This window comes from Cynocephalus volans, chromosome 15, assembly GCF_027409185.1.
Source record: "Cynocephalus volans isolate mCynVol1 chromosome 15, mCynVol1.pri, whole genome shotgun sequence".
In the NCBI taxonomy this organism is placed as follows: Eukaryota; Metazoa; Chordata; class Mammalia; order Dermoptera; family Cynocephalidae; genus Cynocephalus; species Cynocephalus volans.
Genome location: NC_084474.1, coordinates 12,822,171 through 12,848,538, shown reverse-complemented (window position 1 = coordinate 12,848,538; position 26,368 = coordinate 12,822,171). Strand labels below are relative to the sequence as shown.

The 26,368-nt window shown below is 42.0% G+C and overlaps 1 pseudogene; it reads right to left on the bottom strand.

Annotated features, from left to right (window-relative positions):
* Positions 1-8,659: 8,659 nt before the first annotated feature.
* On the bottom strand, positions 8,660-9,309 carry LOC134363573 (protein PBDC1-like; annotated as a pseudogene).
* Between the last annotated feature and the right edge of the window lie 17,059 nt (positions 9,310-26,368).

Sequence of the window (26,368 nt, the reverse complement as noted above, 5' to 3'; positions counted from 1 at the left end):
TCACTGGGAATCGAACCCCAGCTGCAGCAGTGAAAGCTCTGAGTCCCAGCCGTAGGACCACCAGGGAGAAGTGGACTCTACAGCTCAAGCAGGCCACTTGAGCATACAATGGGTAAATCTAAATTTTATCATTTCTTTTTTCCATCTGTTTGACTGGATCCCACAGAGAGAGAGAGAGAGACCAGGAGCCTGACAGGTAAGAGGAACTTACCATTTTGCTGGCTTTCAAGTTCCATTCTCCCTCGGCTGTGGCCTCCAGAAGAGGAGATCGGCTTTGGTATCCTATTCACAGCATCATAACTGTAGGGAAAACTTCTCATCGCACCTGAGAAATCACTGACAAATTTAGGTTAATATGCAGAAAAGGCATAAATTACATTTTTATGAATAGGTTTGCTCTGATACAAAAACATGGAAGCCCGGCATATGGGACCTCATCTCATTTACCCTTTTTTTTTTTCTAAGTAGCTGGCTAGTACAGGGATTGAACCCTGAAACTTCATGTCATCAGCATTACGCTCTCAACCATCTGACCAACCAGCCAGCCCCTTACCATTTTTTTCACAAAACAATTTTAACTGCAAAATAGTGTTATAATTCAGAGAGCTGTTTTCTGGCCATTTTTCTTGATCTTTCAATGAATATTGGGGTCAAGTGGTGTTATAATAATAGATAATTTTCTTTTTCTTCATGGGCTCATAACTAAATTCGACCCAGTTCTGCAGAACACAGCCATGAGGGCTGCATGGTGGGAGCACATATTGCCCATTGTAAACAAAATCCTAACCCGCTGGCGCCTTCCAATCAGTTCACAAACAGAAAGACAAGACACAGGCCATGTGCCTCCTGTCTCATCCCGGACTCTGAGTATTATCCCCTCGATGAGGGCATCCTGACAAGACTCAAGCTCATCCCCAGCTGCACCAGATGCCTTTTATCCACTGAGAAGGGGAGGGCTGACCTCCAGCTGGTAATCAGGCAGGAGCACACTCCATCTGGTCAAGGTAGAGAGCAGCTACCCCAAGTCAGGCTGCAACGCTACTGCTGACAACTCCTCAGGGTGTGCTGAAAAGACAGTGGATACATAGGACAGAAGAAAGATGCAGAAACACAAACCCAAGATAGCCAAAGCCAAGACAGCGTTTCAAGGTTGGTTCTAACTGCCCCTCAAATAATGAGGAGATTCCCCTATACCAAAAGCAAAAGTTTATAGCAAAAAGAATCAGGTCCTTGGTGTCATCACATGCAAAGCTGCCATTTACTGAGACATCTCCCTAGTCCAAAGCCAATCTTTTATACTGAAAATTTCTAGGAAGAGATTGGCCCTCTGTGCCTTGTCAACCTCAGAGCATTCCTGACCCATCCCCAAGCAAATTTCTCAGACAGTTGTTTGGACAGTATCTCAGAGCCCACAACTGGCCAGGGGCTGGGATGCCATCGACAAGATGCCTGAAATGGGGCACAGATTCACCATACGGGCTACCAAATTTGTTACCAAACAGAGGATTTTGTTGTCCACCATGCTTAAATGTCCCTCATGCCAAAGTTTGCAGTGATAAAGATCAGCATTTATTTGAATGGCCAGTCAAAGGAGCCCATGGCAGCTAAAGGAGGTATAAGTCCTTGGGCTCCGTATAGCTTAAAAACAAAAGCCCTTATAGAGCAGAATCATGAACAGGGGTCCAGGAAGTAGTATGGGAAGTTGATTGGTTCAGGGTGAAGTCAGCACACCTATTCCTGGCAACTTGACTGGTACTTTCCATGGTGCCATAGGGTCCAGGGTGTACACACTTCAAAGCAGGCTTGTAGTTGCAGGTGGTCTGCAAAAGGAGCTCAAGATTGGCGTTACAGAAGTTATCTTAAGCCATAAGGCATTCAGTTAAGGAACAAACATCCTGATCTTCAAATTAAGTTTTAGACTAAGGAAAGTATATGTTTAACCGACTTTATTCTTATCTTATTGCTAACTGTGCTTTATTGCTACTCCAAGGAATCCAGCCCATGCTGCTTGGTCAAGCAGTTTTTCTTTTGCTATTTTCTCCTTCCCCCAGCCAGAGCCTATTCTGACTGGTGTCAGGGGATAGCTAGGGGAAATCAAGGGTCTGTCCCCTGGTTTCAATTGTGTATTTCCCTTCCTCCATGTCACCTAGGCTCTGATAATACACCAGCAGGTTAGGCTCTAGGTAACTAGTTTCTCCTGAGGGCAGAACTTGTTAAGGACACAGTGTTCTGGTGTGTTTCAAATTGGTTTGTTTTTGCTCCCCCACCACCAGAAGCCTGAAGGGACTTTTCTCTGATATATAGTGTAGGAACCTGGTCAAGCTCCTGGCAGTAAATCTCACAATATTGTGGAGACCCCTACCCCCCCCCCCACCTCCCCGCACCATGATTGGCTCCCTCTGGAGTTTTCAGCTTTCAGCCTGGCCCAGGCTGAACCTCCAGCAGTTGTCAATTACAGTTCAGGTGTTTCTGGGCTGGCACTGGTTCCCCTGGAGATTTCAGCTTGTGAGTATCTTCTCTGGTAAGCTGTGGCTCCTGCGCTCACCTGTTTGTCTCTCTGATCTTGGGGGAAACAGTTTGCTCTATGTCCTCCTCTCTTCTATGGATCCAACAAGAGTTGTTGGCATTTTAGTCCATTTAGCATTTTACTTGTTGTTAGGACAGAGTGATGACTTCCAAGCTCCTTAAATGCAATACCAGAAACCAGAAGTCCAAAGGCACAATTTTTTAACTCTGAACTTGACCTCCCCAGAGAAGCAGAAAGTCCATTCCAGTCACCTTATTCGTACCCTCTACCCCTTATTATGCATTATTGCTGCATTTTTTTTTACCACTTGAAATATTATATCATTATTTATTATTTGCCACCATTCACTAGAATATAAACATAATAAGGGTCTCTTTTGTTCCTTGTTTTTCCCCCAAGATCTAAATCATATAGTACGCCAACAGTGACTATTGATTTATTTGGTGGGAATGTAGGTTGGTAAAACCTCTTTGGAAAAAATCTTGGTGCTATCCTGTGAGGTAGAAGATATGCATACAGGGTGACCCACCAATGCCACTCCTGTGGATACAGCTTAGAGAAACTCTTGCACCTGTGTACAGAGCCATGTACACGAGCATTCATCCTGGCTTTGTTTATAGCAATCAAAAGTCAGAAACAAGCCAAATACCATCAGTATTAGAGCAGAGGAACAAATTGTGGTGTATTTGTACAATAGAGTAATATGTAGCCATGAAAATAGCTGTAGCTGCTCATAACATGAGTGAATCCTACTAACAAAGTAAGCAAAAAATCAAAGCCATAAATAAATATATACAAAGTAGTTTTATTTATTTAAATTTCAAAAAATTCAAACTAAACTGTAATATTTAGGTAAAACCATAGGTGCTAAAAATTATAAAGAAAAACAAGGACATTATGACCACACAATCCAATCTTCACCCCCAGTGGAAAGAAGAAACACATGGGGATTCTGGAGAACCTACAACATTCTATATCTTGGCCTGGCTGGTATTTTATGAGAGTTGTGTGATGTCTTGTTAAACTGCACATATATGTTCTATGTACTTTTAATATTTATGTTCTATTTTACAGTTGAAATGTTTTTTTAAATAGAATTGCACTAGATTTTTTTTTTAATATGGGAGTCAAAATGAAAAGTAATCACCCTGGAGGTCATAAACCAAAAAAGATGTCACTGTGAATCTGTCCAGATGTGTGTGTCATCCGTCCTGGAAGAATTGAGAGCCTGGGCAGGTAGCTTTCATCATCTCTCCATGCAGTTTATCTTCTTTTACTGTTTGAGGTCAAAGCTTCTTCATGCAAAATCATCCTGTTGGCCTGCTGCAGGAGATGCAAAGTGTATCAGAATTCTTTCGTATATGCTTTTCTTATAACTTTACAGCAAAGAGATCTGAGGGGAGAGGAAGTATAGCAGAAGAGCCAATGAAGGTAGGAAAAAATCTTCACCTACCAAATTTTCAAGGAGGAAAGGGAAAGACTGAAGAATTTGAGCAATAGTAGACAATTTCACTTGCTCAGTAGTATGGGCTCTGTGGTTATCTTAGCAAATCTAACAAGAATACACCGCTTGGAGGAATGCAAGCTTTTCCAAGGGATGTCACAGTTAGTATGGGTTTCATGTGGGTCCCTATAACCTGGCTGAGGTGTCTGCCATTCTTTGTTGGGTGGCTGCCTCTGGAGGCAGCCTCTGCTCTGGCTGAAAGCACCTGTCCAGGAACAGGGAGCCACAAAGAGTTGTCTGGGAACCCCAACTCTGGTGATCACTCTGATGGGGGCTAGGCCATCATTTGCTGTCACCTACCTCCCAGGGTCCTCCAACCCCCGACCCCTACTTCACATCATCCAACCTTCACTTTTCTTTTTTTTTTTTTTTTTTGACACCCTGTCTCTCCCTTATAGGGGCTACTCCCTTCTGCCTAGGCTGGGAAGATAGCCCTGCCTCCCTTGCTCCCGCTCCAGCACCTTTCCTGTTCATTAGACTCACTGGTTTTTCTCATCTCAGCCTCCAGGCCTGTTGGCTTTCCTCTGCCTGGATTTCTCCACCCCTCACTTCACCAGCGCAGCACCCACGTGTTGCTCTGATCTTAGGGCTGACGTCAATTCCTCCCCTCACACCCCGCACACCCACCACACTTAGAAGGCACTGCTCCAGTGCGTACCCTCCCTGCAGCTTGCTATCTTAATTGCCTGATTAATTGCATATTAATTGCATTTATTTCCAATAGACTGTAAGCTCTGTAAGGAGGTTTATCAAACCTACCTTTTCCACTATTGATTCCTCAGCTCTTGTACAGTGATCAGTACTTGCCAAATGAGGAATAAATGGATGTGTCTAGTTCCTCTCTGATTTTACAGGACCCATGAGGCCCTTAGAAAGACACTGCAGATACTGCCCACTCTTTGGGTCCGGGCATGTACAGGCTGTCTTGTGGACCAGGGAAGGTGGAGAGGAAGGGAACAGTGACAGGAACTGCGGAGCCCTAAGATCTAATTGCTGCGGGGGAGGACAGGCTGAGCACTGCAGGCCAGACTCAGGACCAGGGAACAGTATTCCTGGTACTTTGCAGGGTGGAGGGGACACAAACGGAAGACAGACTCCCTCCTCCAGAGACTAAGAGGAGCAGCAGAGAAGTGGAGGGAGTGGAGCAGAAGCTTCAGGTACCACGCAGAGACCCGCACAAGCTGGCACATCTCTTCACAGCATCCAGCCCAGCTCAGCCTCCACTCATACAAGCAGGTGGCCAACGACAGCAGGTGAGCTGACTGCAGAAATTCAGTTTGCTCTTCAGCTTATACATAAAACAGTGCTACCAGGGACCCTAGAGGAGACAGGGTGGTGGGCTTTTCATATGGCAGATGGGAGATGAGGATGTTATAGAATTAGTGGCAAATTTAAGAGACATTCAGGTTTGAGATGCAAAATCTTCTCTAATCCTATCCACAATCTTGCAAGATATTAATCCCATTTTACAGATGAGGAAACTGAGGCCCAGAAAGGTTAAGACACTGCTCAAAGGCATGCACCTAGTAAGAGCAGAACCAATGTTCAAATTCAGTCTGACCACCATGCCCGGTGTTCCCAACAACCCATTTTCCATGGGTCCTTTTTATCTACAACATACAAATGTTCCAAAGCATGAGGATGCCATACATTTGTCAGAAAGCTGGTTTTTACAAAAATTTTAATGATCACTTATGAGAATAAGTGATAATAAAAATTAATAAGAAAATACCCAATTTTAGAGAAAGTTGACATATCTATTAAAAAAGAAAGAGAGAGAGAAAATGTGTTCTAAACTCAAATCAGGAGGTGGGAAGTTCTGACGCCAAACGAGGCATCGGAGGAGAAAGCAGAGAAAAAGTGGAGACTATTCTGGTACTCCTGCAGCACCCGATCATTTGTTTCCACAGTACTGGACATGTAAGCCTTATTTAATGCACCACACTGTAGATTACAATGCAAGGGACTTTCCAGAAGTTGTATTTTGAAAAACACCTTTGCCCAGTAGGAGAACTTCTTTCTCTGTATGCTTCCATGGTCTTACTGCCTGTGTTTTTAAAGCATAATTCTGGCAATATTTCCATTCACAGACATTTTGGCTCCGAAAATCAAAGCAGATCTCAGGTTTCAAAGACCCAAGGAGAAAGGGTCACTTTTGAACACCCCACTACTTATCACTGAACCAACAATATTTAAGCTGTCAAATTAGGCTTTGACTTTAATATTCCTCAGTAGGGAAAGTACATGATTTTGGTAGTGTTCCTTCTTTCATTATGTTCTTTTATTCATTATGCTTTACCCAAGCACCTTAATCACAGTCCAATAGTACACATTTTTAAAGCAAAGGTAGTACAAAATATGGAGTCAATAGTCTGTCTTTATTTCCCAGGCTAAATTGTTAATCACATATTTGCAAGTTTAGTTTGGTTTTATAGCATGTTCCTAGTGATTTATAAAGTATTTATATTGAAGTTTTCATTAAAAAATTGAAGATGCTTCAAAGTTTTATATATTTTTTCTAAAACATTCCTGAAAAAAAGCATATCAACAAGGTGCAGAAAAGCCTAAAAACTGAATTAGATGGCAGGTCAGAAACTTCACTGCTACACCATTTTCTACAGAAAATAGTTATTCCCCATTTGTCTTTCCAATGTAAATATCACCAGTTAACCTCTCCCCTTCCCAAGCTTTATTCAAGTGTAATTTACATACAATAAAATTCCCCTTTTGTAAGTGTGCAGCTTGATGAATTTTGGCAATTTTATACAGTCATATAACCACCAACACAATTAAGATATAGAACATTTCCTTCAACCTAAAAGTTTCCTTTCTTTCCTTTTCCAATCAGTTCTCCCCCTTAACCCCAAGAATGATTGCTCAGCCTTATGTTACTATAGTTTTTGCCATTTTTAGGATTCCTTATAAATTAAATTATGCATATGTACTCTTTTTCTTTCACTTAGCATAATATTTTTGAGATTCTTCCATATTGTTGCTTGTATCAATGTTAAATTCTTTGTTATTGCTAGGGAATAGTATGGTCATACTACAATTTATGCACTCACCTATTGATGGACATTTGGGTTTTCCTGTTCTGAGCTATTATAAATAATTCTTCTATGAACATTTACATAAAAGTCTTTGTGTGGACATATGTTTTCATTTCCAAAGGGAAAATATCTAGGACTGAGATGGTTGGGTCATAGCATAAGTGAAAATTGAACATTATAAAACACCGTCCTACTGTTTTCCAAAGTGGCTTTACAATACTGCATTCCCACCAGCAACATGTGAGAGTTCCAGTTCCTCCATATCTTAGCCAGCGTTTGTCATTGTTGGTCTTTTGAATAGCAGCTACTCTAGTGGGTACGTATTGGTATCACTGCGGTTGTAATTTTCATTTCCCTGATGAAGAGCGATGATGGGCATCCTTGTATGTGTTTATTACTGGCCATTTGCATATTTCCTTTTGTGAAGTGTTTGTTAACATCTTTTGACCATTATTATTTTTAAGTTGTATAAAAGTTGAATGTGTTGCAAGTATTTTCTCCCAATCTGTGGCTTGCCTTATTGTTTTCTTAATTTTTATTCTTTAGAAGAATAAACATTTTAAATTTTGATAAAGCCCATTTTATCACTTGTTTTCTTTCATACCAGTTTACTTATAAGAACACCAGAACTAAATCTCTACATGGAATGAAATGGTATTCTCAATCTCTATCCATCCATCCCCTTCATTCTCTTAGTTTTGGGTATTGTGATTACTAGACCAAAATTTGTGAACCATGCAAATTTTTAAAGATGCAGAAGTCAACAAACCAGGATAAGAAAACACAGGATATAAACTCCTCATTAAACAAACTAACATTAAAAGCCAAAAGCAGAAAAAGCAAAAGTCTACGGATTGGAAATTAAAGAAAGACAGGACAATAATAGCAGAGAGTTACATGACTGTGAGTATCTGCTACAAAAGCATGTATGGGCAGGTGTCGAGAGTCCTGCTTCCAGCCAAGACAGACTATCAGGGATCAGATCTACCCTCCAACCTGAAACAACTAAAAAACTGGACAAAATACATGAAACAATGGTTTCCAAGAAACAATTGGCTACCAGGAGATGAAGAACAATTATCCCTGAGAGACTCCGTCAAAGAAGGTAAGCAAAAAAAGATGCTCAACCTCACTGGTCACCAGGGAAATGCAAATTAAAGCCACAAAATACCACTCCATTCCTATTAAAATGTCCAAAATTAAAGAGACTGACCATACCAAGTGTAGGCAAGGATGTTGAGGAACTTGAATTCTCGCACACTGCTGGTGGGAACTTCCAACCACGTTTTTCTTTTTTTTAAACCAAAAGGCATTTATTTACAAGATTTCTTACTTGACTAGTGGTGAGACTACAATATAACAAGAAAGAATCAACTAAGACCCCACTAATAGTCTTTAAGCCAGTTTACACAAGGGAACAGCCAGAGCAGCTCTGGTTGTATTATGCGGCTAGAAAGATGCCCTTCTGAGTGTCCTTCAATTGCACAAGGACATACACTTAACCAAAGGGCACGTAGCACTGTGGTCCCTGCAGGCTCAGTTGAGTCACAGCTTCCAGAGTGCCATTCCCTGTCCTCCTTACATAGCTGTTTCACCACTTTGGTTGATTTCTTTGCCAGCTCCTTTCTCTTTTTCTCCTCCTTTGTCAGTTTTCTCTTTTTCTCCTTCTCTGGTGACTCCTTCATCTTCGTCTCCTCTGCTGTCAGCTCCTTTCTCTCCTCCATTCTCTCTCCCATTGCTGGCTCCTTTCTCTCCTTCTTTGTCTTGAAGACCGAGGTGAACTGCTCTGTTATAGCCGTCCCAGTTCCGAGCAACTTCAATAGCAAAAATCTGTATCCTGGAGGCAAAGATGTTATTTTCCTCAGGGTAGCCCTGAGAACAATCTAGTCGCAGCAGAATACCGTACGTGAAGCCTTCTACAATCCCAGCGAACTTCAAGCAGACTGGCCTCCACTTCTCTTTAGCTGATTCCGATTTGAGTTCTTCTGGGTCCAATACATCTATCCTAAGTTTCTCAAAATTTTCCCAGAACTCAGAGTGGATTTGGTCATCTACTTTGGTGAGTTTCGGGATCTGTGGGTCAACTGAGGAAATCAACTTGTAATAGACTTCAGCACGCTTCATTGCTCTCATGGCCCAAGCCATCTTGATGTCAGGATCAAAAGAGCATGTGCCACAGACACCAGCTCCCTGGAAACCGGCTCATCAGTTCCACTAGTAGCCTCCATGTGGCAGCCCAGAAAGCATGCCTTCACCTTCCTGGAAGTGACTTTTTGCATACTTGTTCTGCAGCTGACTAGAGAGGAGGGCAGGAACAGAATCGTTCTCATCTGCACTTGCACTCACCCTCCCTGCTGGGAGATAGTTGCTCTTCCCACCACTTTTGAAAACCATTTGGCATTTTTTTTTAAAGACAATCATACACCTGTGTGGCCTAGCCATTCTGCTCCTGTATTTCCCTGAGAGAAATGAAAACATATATTTAATACAAAGTCATCTACTTCTGTATTCATAGCAGCACTATTTGTTGCCCAGTGGTTCTTAACTTGAGGTGACTTTGCTTTCCAGGGGATATTTGGCAATGTCTGGAGACATTTTTGGTCGTCACGACTGGGGCATATATGCAATTGGCATATAATGGGTAGAGACCAGGAGTTCTGCTAAACATCCCACAGTGCACAGAACAGCCACCCACAACAAAGAATTATACAGCCCAAAATGTCAATAGTGCCATGTTTGAAAAACTATGTCTATAGCCTCAAAAGGATGCAACCCAAATGCCCATCAATAGATGAATGGATAAAAATAATTGTGGTGTATCTACACAATGGAAAATGAAGTGAAACAAACTACTGATCCAGGCAACAGCATGAATGAATCTCAAAAACACTATGCTGAGTGAAAAAAGAAAGATAAAAATGAGGACACACTGTATGATTCAATTTAGATAAAACTATGGGAAATTCAAACTAACATGGTGACAGAAAACAAATCAGTGGTGGACAAATATGGGGGGCCTGGGAGAAAAAAAGGGATGGGAGGGAGAGATTACAAGAGGCTCCAGGAGACGTGATGGACTCATTCATTATCTTGCTCTGTGGTGATGGTCTCATGAGTGTATTCCTATGTCGAAATTTATCAAATCATATACTCTAAATATGTGCAGTTTATTATAAGTCAATTATACCTTGATAAAGTTGTTAAAAACATTTCTTTTCAAGAAAACTGGAAGTAATCAAAAAAAGTAATGATTACAATAATTCACAATACTGATTAATGAAAGAAGAGAATTGAACTTAATAATGAAACAAATCCAAATATATACATTTGCCAATCATTGATTAATTACTTGGAAATAGAAAAGCATGGAACTAGGAGTTTGTAGGCCGGAGTTATGGCCCTAGTTTTAGTAAAAACTTGTAAATAACTTTGATAAAATGTTAAATGTTGGACTCAGTGCTTTCAATCCTTATATCTTTAAGGATCTCTTCTCTTCTATACACTACTTTTATAGATTTTGGTACTTTATAGAGTAAATCTGTCTACTGTTATAACACTGAAATCATATCACGGCAGCCAATATACAATTGTGGGGGTCCCTCATGCCCAAGGCCACCTGCTCATTGTCCTGGGCTCATGGACTGCCTCTTCTCAGTCATGTCTACTGAGGCCAAGGGCATTTAACAATAACCAAACTGACAAAAGCTGTTCTAAGCGCTCTTTAAACTACCTGTGGTTCTGGCAGGATTCATGCTCTGGTAAAAGCTGAGACCAGCTGATCCTGGATGGGAGACGGACTCACACCTAGAAAAATGGCTTTGGGAATTTACTGGAAAAAACAAAAAGTCTGAGTAGAGAAACTAGAGGCACAGAGAAAAACCAAAGAAAACCTGGAATTAGCTGTTCCAGTGCAACGGTACCAGATTAATGAGCCCACTGGGAGGGGAGAGAAAGGGAAGGGGAAAGAGCCAGCCAAAGGGAGCTAAGATGGGCTTCCGCAGAAACAACATAAAAGCCCAGGTATGGACGAAGAAGGAGAAAGGAGAAGGAGAGAGAGCGGGAGGAAGAGAGAGAAGAAGACGGGAAAAAGAAAACAATGTAGAGTTTCCCCCCTGAACAAACCTGTGGGTCACTGATCACTGGTCAGTTCACCGTGATTTAATGCACTCAGCATATCATTGTATCTAGGCTATATCTGACTCTCTCTTCTGTGGCTCTCAGCCATGAGAAGGGGAGGAAAGTCGAGAGAGGCACCAAGAGAAAACCAGTCCTTGGCTGAAATTATGCAGGAATTTCTGAAGTTCCTTCAAGCATTTGACATCATGTTAAACGGTGGAAAAAGTCAAACTAATACAAGTCTCTCGCCTCCAAGAGTGACCATTTCATGTTAACTTTTTTCATCTGTGAATTGCAAACTCTTTGGTTTTAAACCCTTCACTTGAAACTTTGGTCCACCACTAAATAGAAAAAACAAGAGTTGAAACTTGGCAGAAATACAGATTACATGTAGATTACAAACAGAACAATCCTCACTTTCAGGGAACATAAACCAGTGCAAAGCACATTAAGTAGCAGTTTTAATTGCACTGCTGAGATGGCAGGAAGAGATCAAAGAAACATGCTCTGTGCTGCGGAGGAAAAGGAGGGAAGCTACTCTGTGAGGAAGAGTCTTATATAAAACTAGCATGAATATGTTTATCTGTATTTTGAATACAACTTTGTACTGAAAATAAGCAGAAAGCAGCCATGCAGTGGGTGTCACTCTCCATTTTATTGGCAGGAAAGAGCTTTACTTGAACACCAAGAATTAGTTCAATAAATTAATTCATTCTCCATTTCGCTGCCAACTTGTTTTAGTTGGTCTCTTTAAGGTGTTCACTCAAACACTTCAATTTGTAATGCCTTTATTTTTACATTTTATCTTCCCAATTAGATATATTTTCCTTGAAGATATTATATCTGTGTACGTATGTATGTGTGTGTGGGTGTGTATATACTATACTATCTATCTTGTGTCTGTAAAACTATCTTCAGTGTGTGTTCGTGTGTGTTTATTCTTGCTATTCACAGTAACCATGTTTTATAAAGTCAGCTGGAATACAGTAGCTATGTCTTATAAAGTCACTTGAAGCACTGTTCCTGGGGGAAGTACAGGGTTAGGGTCCTGTGAGTGTCTGGTCACAACGTTTTTATCAGCTGATCAATACATAACCTGTGTTATGTGTATTTCTGTTTAAAGACCCTTATTTAATACATATTGTTGATTTATTAAGATTGAACTCACAAGCAACAGCACTGTAACTCTTGCCTCAACAAAGCTTACCTAACACACCTATTTTCTCCTTAAGGCACTCACAGTCTTCCTGGGCTTTAGGAACAACACACAGCACTTCAGAACTACACTTGGGGGCCATGTTAACAGAGAAATCACCAACAAAAAGTGCAAAATTGCAAAAATATGTAGCACTAGGTTAACTGCAAAGGGAATGCTTGTAACACACAGTAGGGGAGATGAAAAGGGGCAGGGCTTGAACTTGTTTGACCTCATGATGGTCGGACAGCCCACTTTTCTTCTCTCCTCTGTGCATATCTGCAAATGACTGTAAAAGCACTAAAGTACTGATCTTGGGGTTACAAATAAATTTTAGCAAGTAGTGAATATAGAAATATAGAATAATAAGGGTCGACAATATGTATTTTTTCACAGCAAGCTCATAATAGAGTATATTGCATAGTAAGTGCAAATTACAGATTTAATTCCTTGAAAATAGTTGCTACCTAATATTAATAGTATTCTTCACAGCAAACTCCCTGCAGAGTGCATTGCCTATACAAAGTTCTCACTTACAAGTGCTTTCAGGTTTTTGTTCAACAACAAAAAAATATAGGCAAAGACTTCATCATGGTACCAGAGCCGGCACTGAGGTGCATAAAGCTGCCTAGCATATAACAGGCACTCAATAAATGTTAAATACTTTCCTATGTTTCCTGATTCATGTTCTTCCCTACTTTTCTTATTTGCTTTCATTTTAATAGCTGAAATTATCCAGTATATGAATAAATGCAGAGGCAGAAACTTCAGTTTCAATATGATACCGATATAACATCTCTGAAGATATTCATATACCACTCTGTATTCGTGAAAGTATCCTCTTTAGATTTTCTCAAATTCTCAAAAAGCTTTTAGGCCTCAAGAGGAAATAAAAAGAAACCATAAAATTTACATACATTGAATGATTTTTAATGGCAAAAAGTAAATAGCAGTTGCAAGGGTCAAAGAACACAAAAATTTTTATAGATTTGTTTGTATTCTAAAGCAGAATTAATCAGATTAAAATAATACTGTCACAGTTAAGACTATAAAGTGATCTCCTCTTTAATAATGTGTTTTAAATGCTACTTTTATTAGTGCTTCACCACCACTCCCAGAGGTAAGGTATTGCTGAAAATACAAATCATCAAAAGTCTAGAAGACTTTTGCCTTCATAGAATTTATGCTGTATTGTTCCACTAAGCAAAAAATTGTCTAAAACCACTTTTGCTGTGGAATGGTTATAAGGACTTTTGAACCTATTGACAGCACACACCACTCCTTTAGAACATAAATATGGCAGTCAATTTGCTGTTGGACTGGAAATGCATTGAATAGTATAAGAAAGACACCTGATTGCCACCTTCTCAGTTCTGCTCTAAATCAATTAATCTTTCTTTTCCTTGGTCTCTTCATTAAAATGAAGAAATTAAAATAATTTTTGTCAGATAAATTCTTTGAAACCTATAATTCAAAGAAAATTTATCTAAAATGATTGGGCAAGCTCTCTCAACTGTTTTGTCACGAGATAGACAAGTACCGGGATGAAAAGTGAAGCCATCCAGAGAAGAAAACAATATCAGCAATGATGGAGACTACTAATGGCAGAGGTAGCAGGTGGAATGCATGCATCTACCTTTGTTTCTGTTGAAATCCCACTAAAATGACAGAAACGGACTTTGTTAAGGCAGAAATCTGCAGAAAGGAGAAACCAGAGAGGAGACAACAGCAGTTAACTTTGGATGCTGGGAAGTAGACAGTAGAGTCAAAAACAAATCAGCAGACCCAAGTCAACATAATCCTATGGAAAGAGTGGAGAATTAAAATGAATCCTTCAAATCCTCCAGAACTGCCACCTTAGGTACCTCTGAAAGTAGGGGTAAAAGGGTGACCTAAATATAAACCACAGATTAAAAGTTTGCATAAGCAACTATCAGATTGCCAACTACCTTCCCCATCAGAGCAAAAACCTGGAGGTTTACTCTCTGAAGAGAGCTAAATCCAAGCCTCTGGGCTGAGCAGTGCCTAGCATAAAGGTGGGTTAATAACATTGAAACAAGGGAGCTGGTTGCTGAGGTCCCAGTTCCTCTTCCTCCACTCAGCAACCAAAATGCTGCAGGCAGGCTTCCTGTTCCAGGCAGGAGACGAGAATAGTCTTCTCTGGAGACTATGACCTTCTCGGGAGGAAATACCTAGAAAACTTTATATTAGAGGTTGCTCAGCTCATCAGTGCAGACCATCACCTGACAGCAATGACTGCATGCATCAGAGCTCCCAATCTGCTATTTGCTTCCACTCCGTGTTTTCACTTTGTAGTCTCTGTATGAGCATGCAACCAACATTACCAAACATCTGAGGAAATGGCTTATCATTAGAGAATAAGAGGAAAAAAGAGAGAGACCAAACATACAGCAAAAAGCAACTTGGAAGAAACAAGAGACTCTACAGGAGAAGAAATTTCCCCCAAAAGACCAATATTAACTAAAAGAAAATATTGCAACCATGAAGCATGAACAGGCAGCATAAAAAAATACACATGTGCAAAAAAGACAAGGGATAAGGAGAAGATGATGTATTCTTCCAGAAAGGAAAAATAAACAAGACATACAGATTCCCTATGAATGTTCATGATCAGAATGGCCTCAGACATCTCAACAGCAGCACTGGAATTAAAAGGGGAAAATTCTATATACAGCCAACTTATCAATCAAGTATGAAGCTAGAATAAAGATATTTTTAGACATGCAAAATGTTATTCCTCATGTATTTTTTTCTTAGAAAGCTATTTTAAAAGCTTACGTATGAGTAAACCAAGGAAGAGAAAAATATGAGTTTTAGGAAGAGGATATCTAGCACAGAGAGAAGGGAGGAGAATCTTCAGGCAAGAAGAGCAGCCCGTAGAGACTGCAGTAGGATCCAGAGGGACTTTCTCAGGAATCTTAAGTCAACAGATTACTTGATGTGTCTGAACATCTAGGGTGAGATTTATATACAGTAGTTGGTAAAGTGTCTAGGGTTAAAATACTATTAAGTACTTAAAAAACTAAGCCAAAAGGAAAAATATATACACTATATGCAAGAGAAAGATTAACAATGGAGAAAACTGGGTGAGGGGTATACAGGAAATATTTTGTACTATCTTTGCAACTTGTCTGTACATCTACAATTATTCCAAAATATAGAAGTTTACTTTTAAAAAAATAATGTCAAACACAGAAAAAAAAGGTAAGAGCAATAAAATTTTACATGCGTATATACACCTAGGTGGGGTAGGGGAGAAAAGATAAAGACAGGAAGAAATCTGGAGCTGCAGGTGTGCCCAAGCTTAGCAGAAGTGATAGCTGCCTCAGTTTACCCAGACTGCACGAGACTGTGTGCATAGGGCATCCAAGCAACAGAGCACACAAGGTGACTGTGGCTGCAGGCAGGTGCACAGGAAATGCTCACTGCCTGGGGTGCGCTGGATTCCCCTTTCTGATCCCAACCAGCAGAAAACGTTCCCAATTCTTTTCTGCTTCCAAGAGTCCAACTCTAAGGGAACAACTGCTTGCTTTTCAAGATTCCAATGTTGGAGTCTGTAGAGATGTCTGAGCCCTCACATCCATCATTTTACCAGCAGGGAAGGGGAGCCCAGACTGGTCTCAGCATTTGCCCAGAGTCATGTGGACAGCAGACCCGGTCCTGAGCACCTCCAATGTCATCCTACAAAAGTGAGACAGACTGGTTACACACATGGCTTCATTTTAACCCAAGTACTCTTTTTCTTCTTAGTAAAATAAAATTGATGCAAAGCATTTCAAAAGCACATAAAGTGACCATCCCCTATAATCCCATGCCACCACTCCTAGAAGTAGTTTCTGGAACTACCCCACATTCATATCCCTCTTGCACAAATGAAGAAACTGAGTCCCAGAAAGGCCCAGAGAGCTGATAAGGGGCAGAGCTTGAAGTGGAACCACCGCTGCCCTAAGCCTGCCTCAGGGTACACTCTTAATCAAAAATTATTCTGAAGATATAGTGGCCATGAAAACTGGCAACTTATATAAGACATCAATTTTGACTATCTTGAAATATTTTACATGTGATTTTGTTGGTTATTTTTTCAGTGACTAAAACATAGAAAGCCCCTCCACTGGACAGCATTTGGCTGAATTTAAATAGCACCAAATATACACAATAAAATTTTATTTAAAAAATTAAAAAATTGCATCAAGAGCAGACATTTTAGGATCATATCATTATCTATATTTTTTTCCCTGTTAACCTTATTTCCATCCTCAAGTTTTAACACTCAGAATGCAGAAGGAAAACATTTTAATCATTATAAAAATTGTTGTTGTTTATATGAGTTCATCAGCATTTACGTATGTTCTAGAGGGGTTGGCTCACCCCACTCCCTATCAGACCCTCTCTTTTACTGTAAAACTTCTGTTAATTTACAAAGGGCAAAGAATGAATAAAGGAAACCAAATGCTTGTAGGGCTTTTACTTCGAAGGGAAAGGGCTAAATAAATTCAACTCTGTTTGCAAAGAAAAACTTCAAAGGCTTTTAAGAAAGCTCCTCCCTTTAATTCAGTTTGTTGAGTCTATTCCCCTACATAAAAGGTAAAAAGAGGAAAGAAAGTTAAATCTTCCACACCTTCTCCCTCTTGTTATGGCCAGGGTTTCAATACAATACTTTTTTACTTAGTAATTCTAACAGTAACAGAGAGACAAGAGCCAATAATTAGCAGAGCCGCAAACTGCTATTGTTTGAAGCTAGTCTCCAGACGTCCCTTGACTTCAGCATCCCTATCAAGGTTCAAAGAGATTCTCATCTTGATCTCGTGGTGTCTCATCCTTGAGTTATTCTGACTTTCCATGAGAGCACCCCAGAAGGTGTTATGGAAATATAAAAATTAAACACAATCTTCAACATGAATCTCTCTTCTCTGGAAAACCATTTCAAAGCAAAACCTGAATTTTTCTTTACAACCTTCTGAAAAGAGTTTAAGTACTCCTTAAAAGTGCTACCATCTGGGTAAGCTACACCTTATTGATACTTAGTGTATTAGTCCATTTCGGTCGCTTTATAAGCTAGTCTCCAGACGTCCCTTCACTTCAGGATCCCTATCAAGGCTCAGACAGTTCAGAATATCTGAAACTGGGTAATGCATAAGGAAAAGAGGTTTATTTCTTACAGTTTCTGAGTCTGGGAAGTCCACAGTCCAGGAGACGCATCTGGTGACTCTCTGCAGAGAGGCAGGGTGTCTGTCACATGGTGAGAGTAGCAAGAGCAAGAGAGCTAACCTGCTCACATGCTCTCCTTATAAAGCCCACACCCATGACAACCCATTATTCCATGAATGGACCAATCCATTCGCTAGGGCACAGTCCTCACAATCCAATCACCTCTTAAAGGCCCCACTTTCCACCACCATGTTGGGGGTTAAGTTCCAACAAGAGCTTGGGGAGACATTCAAATCACAGCATTTAGGATTAAGCATTTCACCTGCAAAAACAAAGAGAACCCCCTTTGTATCTTCATTCTGGTTTAGGATGGACTTCCAAAATCTGAAACGTTATTTGCTTATTTTTAAATAATTAGATTTAAAATCCTTCAGATTGATTGAGAAGCTCTTAAGTATTATAAAAGGATGCTCTTCTGGGTCTGTGAAATCCTGAAGGCTATTTATTCTACGGCATTGTGGTCTGCATCTTATTTTCTCAAAGCCCCATTCCCGGGCATAAAGATATGCTTCTTGTCCACGTCTCAGTAGTTGGCCTAATGCAGAATCAGAAGTTTTTAAGAGTCACTTAACATTCCCCTTGCTGGATTAAAATGCAATAAACTCAAACTTCCTTCCTAGAGCATACAATGAATTCTCAAAAATAAATGAGAAGTGGGTAATGAGGAATCGTATAATGGGTACCAAGTTTCATTTTGGGATGATGAAATAAAGTTTTGGGAATGGGTAGTGGAGATGGCCGTACAACACTGTGAGTGTACTTAATGCCCCTGACTTGTGCACATAAAAGTAATTAAAACGGTAAATTTTATGTTATACATATTTCACCACAATAAAAATAAATAAACAAGAGCTTCATATTTAAAATGTTAAATAATTCTGTGCTGGGAAATAAGCACAAAAATGTTACATTTCTGAAGAATAAATTGTCACTAACAGATATTGAAAATCTAATAACATGAAATCCTTTGATACAGAAATTCTACTTCTATCAATTTATAAAAGGGCATAATTTTTAAGTGTACCCAAAATCTATATGTAGGAGAGGGTTTATAATAAACAAGTTTGTAATAACAAATTGTTAAGAAAATTTGGGGCGGACCTAAATGTCCAACAGTGCGGGATAAAAAATTCTGTTACATTTAGTGAATAAATTATTCTTACCTCCTGGCCACTAGCATCTTTGTTGACTCTTCTGCCTCCATCATCACATTAAATCTAGGCATTCCTCTCCTTTCCAAGTCTCTCCTGTAATTACCATCGGTTCAATCAACAATTACTTATCGACACCCCCTCAGTGTTGGGAACCACACTAGGAACTGGGGATAAAGCTTTCAACAACTCAAAGTCCCTTTTTTCATAAAGTTTATAAACTGTGTGGAGAACACAAAGAAGAAAACAGGCAATTATAATATCACATGACAAGTGCTGCGATGTGGGAAATACAGGATGCTCTGGAGTACGTTGGGCAGGCCCCTAAGCTAGATCTGGGTGCATTCAGGATGACTTCTTGGAAGAAGTCACTTCTTCAGGATGACTAGAAATCAAGTAGGAGAAGAAAGTAAGAAGGGGGTGGGGGAGGGGTGGGGGGAGGGGTAACGGCCCAGAGATAATAGCATGCACAGACTCAGACGTAAAAGAGAGCAAAGCAAATTGAAAGAACTGGAAGTATTTCAGAATAGCATGAGCACAGGAATGTCAGGAACGGCTAGCAAGAAACGCATCCGTGACCAGCTAGCTTCCAGTCGCACTCAACCTCAAAACAAAGCGCCTAGTAGACGCATGTGCCGGGTGTCTCCACAGGAATAGGCTACACACCCCTCAAGTCCCCAGCCTCACAGCACAATCGCCACCTGCATCCCTCCCTGCAGCCCTGGTCATTCTGTGAAGTCTCAGTCACATGAGCAACACCATGCGTGGGCTCTCAGCCTCTCTCCCTCCACATCTCACAGCCACTGTCACAGCCGAGGGTCCCCAGGAAGCAAGCTCTGAGGTGGAGGGTAGTATCGGGGACGTTTATGCAGGAGTGCCCTTGGGGTGGCCTCCCCGGGCGGCGGCCACACAGGCACACCGCGGAGCTGCACGGGTCTGTGAGAGGGGGACAGGGGGTCTTCACGGCTCCTCCTCAGTCAGTCTTGGGACGAGAGCCCCGGAAGAGGGGGCCTGGGGACGCGGTCTGGAGTGGCTGGCCGCCCCGCAACCCACCCCCCGCAGCGACACAAGTCCTTCCTTGAGGCGACATGCGCGGCATAGCTCCTCGCCACCACAACACGAAGTCCTCTCCTTTCTACCTGTCATCAATCTCTCTCCCTCTTTCCTCTTTTCAAAACTCTATGGAGGCCTCGTCGCTGGTGTCACTGTCTCCCCCTGACTTCCGAGTCCTCCTCCACTCTCCAGTCAGAGTCATCTTTCCAAAACCCAAATCTGATTGTCATTCCCCTGCTCAAAACCCTTCCGCGGCTTCTCAAGGCCCTCAGGACAAAACCTGAACTCCCGGACATATTTTTGGTGCTGATCTCGCGCCTACCTGACCCGGCTCAGCGCGGGCCACTGCCCGCCGTCGCGATTCTGTGCCCGGCCCGCCACGGCCACCCGCGCTTGGGTCCTGTACCCCGCGAGCTTCTAGACGCCAGGTCCCCGCGCCGGTGTGATCCTTCCACCCGGAACTGACTCATCTTTCAAGTCACCCGAAAGAGCCCTCCTTGGAAAGCTGTACTGTCATGCACCCGTTCTGCTGCATCACTGTGGGAGTGTGTCAGTTTCCCGTTTCTTTCTCCCTCCCTCACCTGTGAACTTTGACATGACGGGGACTCTGTCAATCTTATCAGTGTTGACAAACCTGCCCAGAAGCCCAGCGCGTGGCTTAGAAGCCAGGGTCCCGCAGAGAACCGGCCGATGCCTGCTCAGTGAGAAAAGCGGCTGCCCAGACAAGATTCTGGCATTATCCCATTTGACAGAGGAAAACATTTGCAGAAAAAAATTTTCGAAGTATAGGTACAAACATGATAACTGACATTGTCTCAAGTACGTAGGGTGGGGTTATCGGTCTTATCCTGGTTTTGTTTTTGTTTATCTGTGTTTTCTGAAATTTGGGGGGACACAAGCATGTTTTTCGCTTCAATAATAACAATAAAAACAAAGCAGACTTTCTATAAAAGTAATTTAGAAGATTCAAGATTTCGAGCTGCAAAAATCTATTATTTCAGAATGCATAAACTTTGCCAAGAAAAGACATCTGAACTAATGAGTTAAATCTACAAAAATAACGGAATTTACTCAACTCCTGACTTTTGAGTTCAAGGATTGGAATTCTCAAAGTTCACTGTTACATTCTGCTTCCATTAAAAAGGAAAATATTGCTGCTTCCCTAGAAACAGGCTTTGTTTTCAATGATGGTGTTATCTTCACTAAATTTTTCCTCTTTTCATTAAATCTGTGTATTTTGGAAGAATGTTTTAAGTACTATCAGAAAGCACTTCACCTTCAAGTTATTTTTCTTGCACTAATTGACTATTTCTCACAATATTCTGGACTGTAGCAAAGTAAGACCAAGCACACCACAGTCCTTCTTGCTATGTGGAACCCATTGTTAGGTCTGTTAGGTTGTTAATCAGGATGAGACAATCATGTATTTAGTCTACATTTGTGCTTATTCAATGCCAATATTAATTTCCAGAACAGCATGGTTTTATCAGTTATGTGTGAAAACCATTTCACAGCACATAGCCATCTTCTTTTTCCAGATCCTCTCAGAAATCTCTGCTTCCTGGTTTCTCATCTCCCCCCACCCTGTGCCCCACCCTCTGATGGAGAACAGCGGGCTTCTGGGCAGCAGCTACTGCTGGGGGTGGGGGGGGGTAGGCCCTGGGGCTGCTGATTGCAGGCCGCTTAAGAAGGTTAACCAAATACCCACTAGCACCTTAGCTCTCAGTTCAGTTTATCTTGGCGCCTAGGTGAGAATGGTGTTTGCTAACGTGGAACAGAAACCCAGCTAAGTTTTGAAAGGGTTCCCCAGCTAAGGGAAAGGGTCTCTGAGAAATGAACGAGAGAAGAGGTCTGGCCTATAGAGAGTGGCAAAACGCAGGGCTGGGAAAGGCAGCGACAAGCCAGAAGAACATCTCCTTGTCATTTTCCCAGACTTCCTGCAGAGGTGGTTTGCAATCAGATGGTTCTGTTATCGTTCTGCGGGCGCAGGTGCCGCACTCATGCTAGGAGAGGACAGACAAGAACAGGGCGCCAAGGTCAGCGGCTTCCAGCATTAATCACCTCAATCGTAAGGACAGCGCTGCGAAGTGGGGCGGCTGGTCTCGTCCTCATCTGACGAGCAGAAACAAATTCAGGTGCCCGCGGTCCTGAGGCGCCATGTGCCCCAGCTCCACGTGCCTGACCTTCAACCTCGTCTTTCCTTCAGCTCTGCTCACTCCGCCAGGATCCCAACCTAGCCCAGGATTTAACTACCATCCACGTGCTAACCTACGGACTCGAACCGCTTTCCTTCCTGCCCTCTTGGTCCTCCGCCGGGCTGTTGCGTGTGCTCACTAACGTCACAGCAGCCCCACGCTGCCAGCGCACAGGCCAGGAATCCTGCAGTCAGTCATCCTTGATCCTCTTGACCTCACTCCCCACTTCTCACCCAAGGGAATAAATCCCACCGGTTCTACCTAGCACGCGGATCCGAATGCGACCACTGCCCCCACCCCGCAGGCGCCTCCCCCCGCACGCCCTGAAAGCCGAAGTCCTTCCCGTGGCTCCGGAAGCTGCCCCCCAGCGCCCTTGGGACCTCCTTTGTCACCCCCGCCATGACTCTGGTCTCACTGGCCTTCCTGCTGTTCCTCAGGGGCACAGGGACTCTGCACCCCCCACCCCCGCCCGTCCGCCCTCTGCCCGGAGCTCTTCCAGCAGATTCGCCCTCACCTCCCGGAGGCTCCCACCTGCTTTCCTTAAAATCGCCTCGCCCCCTGCGCACGCTCGCCTGCCCCTTCCCAGTTGTTTCCCCCCCTTAGCTCCGGGCGCCCCTGCTCCGCTGCATGGTTTACTACCCAGTCACCACTCGCACGCGCGCACACGCACGCACACTCGCGCGCACACGCACGCACGTGCACACACTCGCACGCACGCACACACACTAGAATGCAGGTGCGCGGGAGGCGGGGGTTGCTCACTGTTCCACTCTTGTTCCTTCACCGCTTTCCTGGAAGAGAGTCTGGCGCAGGGCAGGCGTTCAATGAATATTTGTTGAACTAAAGGATGAATATATTTGCATAATCCTAACCCTGTGCGTTTAAAGGAGTTTGCTCTTATAAATCTCCTAAGAGGCAGAGGCATTTCTGCAGAATGTGCCTAGGGCCCGGGATGCTTTTACACACAGTGACGTGGAGGATTTCGTGCTTATTCTTCATGACTCGGGCACGCTACCTGGAACATGAAATTCTCTATGCACTATAGCCCAGTACAGGGGCTCAAATGCAAAGGTCTACAGCAAATCAACATCACTAGGGTTGCAGAAAGCGATTATGTCCTCAGCTGCAGTCGTCTTAAGTAAGAATTACAGTTATTCGCAACAGCACTTGCTATTGACGGGTTTCTCCCAGCTCTAGGCTCTCCCACCCAAGACTGCTCTGCAATTCTTTCTCTTTTAATTGTGGTAAAATGTACATAACATAAAATGTGTCATTTTAACCATTTTTAAGTATACTGTTCAGTGGTATTAGTTACATTCACAACGTTGTGCAACCTTCACCACCATTCATTTCCAGAATTTTCATCATCCCAAACCGAAACTTTGTACTCATCAAACAATTCCCCGTTTTCCTTTCCCCCCAGTCTCTGGTAACCACAACTCTTTCTATCTCTATAAAGTTGACTCCCTTAGGTACCTCATATAAGTGGAATCATGCAATATTTGTCCTTTTGTGACTGGCTTATCTCACCATAATGTCCTCAAGGTTCATCCATGGTGTAGCATGTGTCAGAATTTCCTCTTTTTTTAAGGTTGAATAATGTTTCATATATGTCTAGACCACATTTTGTTTATCCATCTGTATGTCCCTGGACACCTGGGTTACTTTCACCTTTTGATTCTTGTGAATAAAACTGCTGTGAAAATGGGTGTACAAATATCTGTTTTTGAGTCCCTGCTTGGAGTTCTTTGGGGTATATACCCAGAAGTTGAATTGCTGGATCATATGGCATCTTAGTCCATTTGGGCCACCATAACACAATACCACAGACTAGATAGCTTACAACATAAATTTGGTGCTGGCAGATCTGGTGTCTGGCAAGGACATTCTTCCTGCCTTGCAGACTGCTACCTTCTCATTGTGGCAGGAGGAGATCAGTTCTCTCAGGTCTCTTCTTTAAAAGGCACTAATCCTATTCGTGAAGGCCCCACCCTCATGACTTAATTACCTTCCAAAGGCGCCACCTCCAAATCCCATCACATGGGGGATTTAGATGTGAATTTAGATGTGAATTTGGTGGAGACACAGACAACATTCACTTCATAGTATATGGTCATTCTATGTTTCATTTTTTGAGGAAACTAGTGTTTCCTCACTGCTCCCTGACTCTGAGGCTGGCTAGGACTCTGCAAACCTTATTCCCTGGACTGCCTCACCAGCTGGCATTTCATTATTTTCTACCAATGAGAGTTGAAGACAAGAAACCAGAAGGTAAGAAAAGAGCAGAAGGGACTTTCTATTTCTAGCTCTTATTAATGCCTGGCAGCAGAGAAAACTAAAATTCCAATCCTCTCGGCCCTCCAGCAGCAACTTCTCTGTCTCCCCAGACACCTCTTCAGTGGCCAAACACTAGCACCAAAGCATTTGCCTCACCGTGCAAGAGTCAGCCATAAGGGACCCTTTCCCTCAGTTCCAAAGTTCTGGCAACACCACCTCTTCTCTCTCTTCCCCATGTCCTAAGGATGATAGCTGCTTCTAATATCTGGGTCACCTACAGTGGCAGTTTGTTTTTTCAACTTTCCCCTGCAGCTAGTTTCCTGAATTAAATCCCTCCTGTTGAAATACCTGGCATGGCATCTGTTTCCATGACTAGATCCTGACCAACAGGGTCACCTGGTATTTACTCTTTAATCTCTAGAGACATGTTCACTGAGTATGAATAGTCCAGGTTTGGAAATGTTCACATAGCCTGTAGAATAAGTCTTTCATCTTTGCAGGCTCCCTTTTGTATTAACAAAGTTTGCTAGTTCAATAAAAGCTGATCCCTCTCTGTTTTTACTTAAAATCATTTCTTCCAAGACTTCAGTCATCCAGAATCTATGTTAGCATTTTTCTTCCAAAGAAAAACAAAAACGCTGCCTTCCAAAAGTATTTAGAAACAAAGGAAAAAGAAAATAAGGAGACACAGAGGCCTGAGCATGTCTTCTGAAAACTGCAGTCCCAGCCTTTGATCGGAAAATGTTTCAGAGCACGATGGCCCACATGCAAACTGCTCGGCCCACGTGCAAACTGCTCGGCCCACGTGCAAACTGCTCAGCCCACGTGCAAACTGTTTGGGCCACTCCCTATTGCACGTGGGGATCCAAGTGAGGTCTTGCAGCAGATGCTCTGCAGCTCAGCCCCAAAGTATGGATCATTTAATGTCCAATCTTGTTCCATCATTAGATGATTCTAACATCTAAATAAGCCTTTTTTTATATAGGAAAAAAATGAGACCATGGGTTTGTGTACGAGAAGGCAGAGAAGCAATCCTGTCTTCCATGAGATGTACTATGTTCAAAAACAAGGAGAAGAGGATAAAGTCAGCACTGCCACACTCCAGCCTTTGACCTTGACAAATCTCTACCCTTTTGGGTCTCAGTTTTGTCATATCTAAAAGTAAGAGCTGAAAAGTGTTTTGTTTTGTTTTTTAATGCTTCTTAAAAGAGGAAAACAAGAATTGAAAGCAAGGACTTGGGATATTTGTTCATCCGTGTTCACAGCCACGCTATTCACAATAGTCAAAAGGTGGAAACAGCACAGAGTCCATCAGAAGACGAATGGATAAACACAATGCAGTGTGTACAGACATGGGATGCTATTCAGCCTTGAAAAGCAATGAAATTCTGATACGTGCTGTAATACAGATAATCTTTGAAGACATTATGCTAAGTGAAATACGACAGTGACAAAGGACAAATACTATATGATTTCATTTATATGAAGTACCTAGAGTCAAGTTCATAGATACAGAAAGTAGAATGGTGGTCACCAGGAGCTAGGGAGAGGGAAAAATGGGAAGTTATTGTTTAATGGGTACAGTTTCAGTATGGGAAAACAGAAAGCATCCTGTGGATGGATAGCGCCGAAGGCTGCACAGCAATGTGAATGTACGCAGTGCTATTGAACTGCGCACTTAGAAATGGTTAAGACAGTAAGTTTCATGTTAATTGTGTTTTAACACAATTAAATATAAATTAAAATAAAAAGGAGAGAACAATGATAACAATTCTATTTTACGTTGCTTTCATATTTATTCTGCTTCTTAGGAGTTCAAAACATTTTCATATGCTTTCTTCTTTTTTACTTTTCTTTTTCTTTTTAATTTGAGTATTTTCATCAAAATTAAAAATGGAGCCTTTATTAAGTTAATGGCCATGTCCACTTCCAATTTCTGAGGAAAGATTACACAGCAATTTCATCTCTGAGGAGCTTAAAAGTACTGAATACCCTAATATTCTAGAGGAAACAATCATTAAAAAGTCTCAAAATGGCCAACATTTATTATGATCAATTGGGATCAACACTT